This window comes from Rattus rattus, chromosome 3 (assembly GCF_011064425.1).
Source record: "Rattus rattus isolate New Zealand chromosome 3, Rrattus_CSIRO_v1, whole genome shotgun sequence".
NCBI lineage: Eukaryota > Metazoa > Chordata > Mammalia > Rodentia > Muridae > Rattus > Rattus rattus.
The window spans coordinates 112,515,004-112,521,073 of record NC_046156.1 but is presented as its reverse complement, the minus strand read 5'-3'; the positions used below and the strand labels follow the sequence as shown (position 1 = coordinate 112,521,073).

Genomic DNA, 6,070 nt, shown 5'->3' with positions numbered 1-6,070 from the left:
ACCAAAGGTCAGGACACAGGGGTTTACTCCAAGCTCTGATTCTGCCATTAACATTTATGTCGCCTTGAGTGACTCAGTCTCTCCGAGGTCCACTCAACTTACCTCTGAAAAGAGAGAGGTCCTTCATGGTCTGAAGTTTTCTTTGGCTGCTTTGAGACGTAGTTGGACATTCATTAGAGTGCAGATACTGACTTTCTTGCTTGACAGTGCTTAGAGAGTGGGAGCATGTTGGAATCAAGCTCTGTATCATTGACTCATGTCTGTACAGTGGAATCCAGGGAAAGAGTATGCTGAGTCATGCAGAGAACACACCCTGAAGCTGAGGGCTGTGGACAAGCTGTTCCTCACAGCATGCTGCTCCAGGTCACACGGAAAAGCCCGTGGAAGCTAGTACTGAGGATATTAGACTCATAGGCAGGCAGCTGCCAAGAAAAAACCCAGAGGACCTGAACTAGTGTTCCTGATGTCACCGTATTCCATAGTTGGGGTAGTCTCTTCTCATCCCCAGGTTCGATAGTCACTTATCTCATAACTGTGACAAAAATCCCAGGGAAAAGCAACTTAAGAAAGGGTCTATTTGAGCTTGAGGTCAAGAGGGTGTGGTCCAGAAATGTGGGAACTTAAAGCAGTAGGTTACCCTGTACTGGAGGGACGTCAATGCTAGCTCATGTTCTCCTTTTGATTCAGTCAGAAAGTCAATCCTCAGGATGTCATCCCTCATACTTGGGGTCGGTCTTCCACCTTGTTAGCCCAATCTAGACACTCAAGAAAGAGACGTGCTCAGAGATTTTTTTCCTAGGAGAGTCTAGATCCCTTTGAGTTGACCAAATAAACAGCACACCCTGTTTGGGCTGCTATAACAAAATAATTTGTTTCCAGGAGATTCAATGCCCTCTTCTAGACTCCACAGGTACTCATGCTCACATGTATGCATAAACACACATGTGCACATGCACAAGCACACACAATAAAACAATAATTTAAAAGGAAAAATTGATACTCCCATTTTAGAAACCCAAACTTCCACAGGTTGAGAATGCAAAATGTGTTTTTTTTGTATGTTTGTTTTATTTCTGAATTTGTGGATGTTTAGGAGTGGGGTGTGAATGCATGACTAAATATGACAGGTGGGGAGCATGGAGGGACGTTTCGAAGAGGCGTTGTCAAATACCAGTCAACAAGTAACTGAAGAGACGTTCTGACGTTCCCTGACTCACTCTTCCCTTACCCATATGCTTTGTGAGAAGCTGGAAGTCCATAAAAAAGACCGTGAGGTTTCATTATACATGGCCCTTGTTCAAAGCAAGCAATATCTAAAACACAATATCCTGAATTAGACATAGATTAATTACAAAGGAAGGAGAAAACGAAGAGGGTCAATATTTATTGAGTATCGTCTGTTTGCCAAGAACTATACTGGGTACTTTATACACATGAATTAACCTTTGCAGTGAGTTAACCTTTATGGTGACATTAACCCTAAAGTATCCCTCAGAATGGCTTCCTTATAGAGATAAATGTACTGAGGCTTAGAGAGATTAAACCGATTGTCAATTATCACAGTTACCACAAGACAGAACCAGGCCTACCTAGGACTTTACAGCAGCTCTCTCTCAGTCTCTCTCTCTCTCTCTCTCTCTCTCTCTCTCTCTCTCTCTCTCTTTCTCTCTCTCTCTTTCTCTCTCTCTCTCTGAGTGTGTGTGTGTGTGTGTGTGTGTGTGTGTGTTATGCATATACTAAACAGAGAACAAAAGAGCTTGAATATATTGGAAAAGTGTTCTACTGCTGGACTATACTGCCAGTTTCAACACTCCGTCCTACAAGTCTCTGCCCTATAACACTTGGATTAGAAATGGGGGTGATAGAAACCTATATCCTCGAGGAAGTGTATTAAAATCAGAGCTCTTGTATGAATTAATAGACAGGGCAGAACAAAAATATGAGTCCTCTCAATGCCCTGTTTAGAATCTATGTTGACCATTAATGAAGCAACCATGATTTGATAACTAGCCTGTGTTCACAGGAAGAGCCATGAGGATGGAGGACACACTAAGCGCAGATGGAGTTTTCCCACAGATGGACTGTTTGGGAAAGCTCATCTGAAGCCAGGAACAGCTGGACCACGTGGATCAGAAAGCCAGTCCAGCACTGACTGAGTAGAGGGCAACTGGAAGAAAGACAGTATCTTCCCAGAGGAAAGCGATCCTTGTACAGCCAAGGATGCCAAGGCCACGGGATGCTGAGATAGGCTTTGTAAGATACTCAGGGGTTGGGGGTACAGCTCAGTCAGCAAAGTGACTGGCTTTTAAGCATGAAGACCTGAATTCTGACCCCAGATGCAACCTAAAAGGGCTGGGTATGACTGTGCACATTTTAAGCCTTCTACTGTGGCAGGAGAGATGGGCAGACATTTACCCATGGCCAGCCAGCCTTGATACTTGGCAAATGGATGGCACTTGAGGAATAAAAGCCAGAGTTTGCCTCTGGCTTCCACATACATATGCACATATGTACATAAGTGCAGCATGTGGATGGACACACACACACACACACACACACACACACATGTCCCACAATTCCACTATAACTAAAACCAAGTCCTGGCTCCTCCCTTCCTTACTCTGGAAATGACAGCCCTGTTTTACAGTTGGGATCCATTACAAAGAATATGGAATCCAAATGAATATGCTTGAATTAATAGCTCACCAATCGGCATTGTCAGAAAAAGTGAGTTTTCTAGGGAACTGACGCTTATAATTTTTAAGCATTCAACTTTTGAAAAGTTTAGTCATTTTCATGGAAACCGTAATAAAGTGAACCCCTGTCTGCTCAGCCTCATTAAACAGGATGCATTGAACACCATTTAAGCAGTGCTGGATGACTATGAGTCCTTGCTGTGAACATCAGCCACTACTGGACAATGGCAGAACATGCCCTCGGGCACTGTGGAAACATACAGGGCTTCTTTGTACCCCACGTGGCCAGCCATCTTTCCTGCACTCAGGGGCGGGAGCCACCCAGCCTTCTAGCATCTCTGAGGTGGTTTGTACCCTAGTTCTCCTAACAGATCACCTAAAACCATCTGCACGGCTTTCTGCTTGTACCGTAGTTCTCCTAACAGATGTCCATAACCTTTGCATCAAATGGCAGCTGCTGTGGAAATAAAATCCGCTAGCTTCTAAAACTGCCTCCATCTGGATCTGTAGTTCTCCATCACCAAGTTAAAGTACAATGGTTGAGAAGGACTCCTGGGCTTATGCCCTAAATAAATCACCTAGATTCCAATAGGGAGTTTCCTTGGGAATCTGGCTGGCTTTTGTACTCGTGTTCACCTGCATTACAGCTGGATGCTGCGTCCACACTTATGATCTTCACAGACTGACTGTGAGGTGGACAGGACATTGTTTCCTTCACCAGGTTTGTCCTTCATTTTCTAAGATGATGTCACTCAGCACTGTGGTCTCATCCTATTATTTCAGAATTATTTGTCTTCAGAAAAGACACAGAAAGGTGGACGCTTCTGTTTAAATAACTTGTCCTTTACCAAACTCCAGAGTGCAGCTGCTTGTGATGCGAAACTCAAGCACTTATTGATGCCCTGTGACTCAGTAGGAAATACTCGAGGCTGGGCAGGTTCACCCGGTGCTCACTCCACCGCCCACCCTCACCTGCCTGGTATTCATGTGGTCTCAGCTGAGAGAGCTTGGCTTTCTCTTCATGTCTTCTCTCAGTATCCAGCAGACAAGCATGCTTGTTGCAAAGGTGGCCATGAGAAAATGAATCACACTGTGAAACAACATTAAAACTTCTACTTGGGCTGGCAAGATGACTTGGTGGATAAAAGCACTGACTGCCAAACCTGATGACCCGAGTTCAGTTCCCAGGATCCACATGGTGAGAGAACCACTTCTGACTAGTTGTCCCCTGACGTCCATATACATGCTGTGGCACACGTGTGCACTTAAGTAAATACATAGCTAAACACAATTTTCAACCATTTGAAGCTTCTGCTTGTGTCGTGTTTGTTAATGCTCCCACATCTAAAGTCAGTGACGCCATCAAAGGCAAATGTAAGGGAGAAACGAAGCTTCTGTATGTCACTGAGAAAGTCTACAGAGCCAGTGCAAAGGGCATGCGTACAGGATAGGAGGACTGTCTCACTGTTCTCTAGAGGATCAGAACCAATCAAAGCGAGTGTGTTATACTGGGCGGGTGGTTCAAGGGTGGCTGTCTGTACACAGGAGAGCCTGAGGACCTGTAGATGTTTAGTCGACCAGCCTGGATGGTCAGCCGTCCCAATCTAGAACTGATAGTCTAGAAGGTTCTGGAGAGCTGCTGGTCTTCAATCCACATCAGAATCTGAGTTCCGGTGTCAGTGAAGGACGGCAGCAGAAGCAGCAGAAAAAGAGATGCACGCACCAGCAAGAAGTAAAAGCAGGCAGGCAAAGCCAGCACTGCTGTCCCTTGGAAGTCTTTACATGTGGGTCGCCACCTGCAGGTGATACCTATTCTAGTGTTTTCCCTCAGTTAACTCTTCCAGGAGATAGCCTCACAAGCCTGCACACGGAGAGGCATGTCTGCTATCTGCAATAGTTGATGCAATCAACTTCACATGGAGACTAGCCATCACACGGGCACACATATTTTGCAACCAACCACATCAGACAGGTGCATCACCTCTCAGTGTGGGTGCAGCCAGAAAACTGGGTGCCGATCTCATTTAATTCATGGAGATAAAGCTTATCTTCCCAACAGAACTCTAGCAGTGGGAAGGGTGGGGAAATGAGGGCCTGAAGAAAAGCATCTCTACTTCCTCACTTAGTAATTCTGTTTTGTTTGTTTTTGAGGTCAAGAGTACATTTATTAGAAAGATGAAGATGGCTGCATGCTATCTTGAACAAAGTTACTAAGAAAGGGATCTGACAAGCCCCCTCTTGGTGTCCTTATGCGCCTTGTTCTTCCTTGGACCTAGAAAAGATGAACCCACTTCTCAGCATTGTGTTTCCCACATACAGGTTCGGACAACCCCTCGGGTAGCTCCTTCTGGAGCAGACTTTCTTATTCCACCACAGCCAGCCTCAGTGGGTCCATCTTTTTGGGCTTTGGGACTAGGACAGGAAGTAAGGTGTGTGAACATTCCTTTTCTGGAGTCACTTTGTCGTAAGAACGACATAGTTGTGTTCAGCTTGTAAGAACAAGCTGATTTCTGTAATCACCACCCTAGTTAACTTATCCCTAGCATGAAAGGCATCTTCTCAGTCACTGGCAGGAACTGGAAGCTTTGCCCTCTGGTTGTTACACATGCACGCACGCGCGCACGCACGCAAGCACACAGGTCCACTTGCATTCTGGTGTCTTGAACCTCACTTCTTACAGTTTCCTGTACATGTCAGCCTTTGTTCGCCTGTCCCTTCACTGCTTGGACTTTTATCCTTCAGAGTTCTGTTCTTGCTTCTGGGATGAAATGTGAGACTCCAGCCTCACTTGACTTTCCTTTCTCACATTATCTCCACTAACGCTTCTCTTCCAAAGCCTTAGTTAGGGGCTCTATTGCTGTAATAAAACACCGTGACCAAAAGCAGCTATAGTCCATCATCCAGGGAAGTCAGGGCAGGACTCAAGGCAGGAACCTGGGCAGAAACCATGATGCTTACTGGCTTGCTATCTCTGACTCGCCCAACCCACTTTCTTACAGCACCTGAGACCACCAACCCAGGAGTATCACCACCCACAGTGAGCTGGGTCCTCCCATATTAATCATCAATTAGGAAAATGCACCCCAAGTTACCAATCTGGTGGGGATATTTTCTTACTTTCTGTTGCCTTTTCCGAAATGACTCTACGTATGTGTCATAAAAACTAGCCAGCACCGCTCACGATGAACTTCTGGCAAATGATTTCACAGTCACATCCCCAGCTCCTAGATTTGTTCTCAGAGTTTGACTCCAGTTTTCAAATGGCCCAAGTGAATATTACTACCCAAATATCTATCTAATCTAGAGTTGTAATGAAAACAGCATTGGTGACATACTGAGAAGACAGTGGCAGGACTGTATGACTGTGTGCTGTC

The 6,070-nt window shown here is 45.3% G+C and overlaps 1 non-coding gene across 1 annotated transcript; it reads right to left on the bottom strand.

Annotated features, from left to right (window-relative positions):
- Positions 1-5,024: 5,024 nt before the first annotated feature.
- Positions 5,025-5,150, bottom strand: LOC116897480. The gene has a single exon (XR_004387504.1). It is a non-coding gene; the product is annotated as a small nucleolar RNA SNORD22 (small nucleolar RNA).
- Positions 5,151-6,070: the final 920 nt, after the last annotated feature.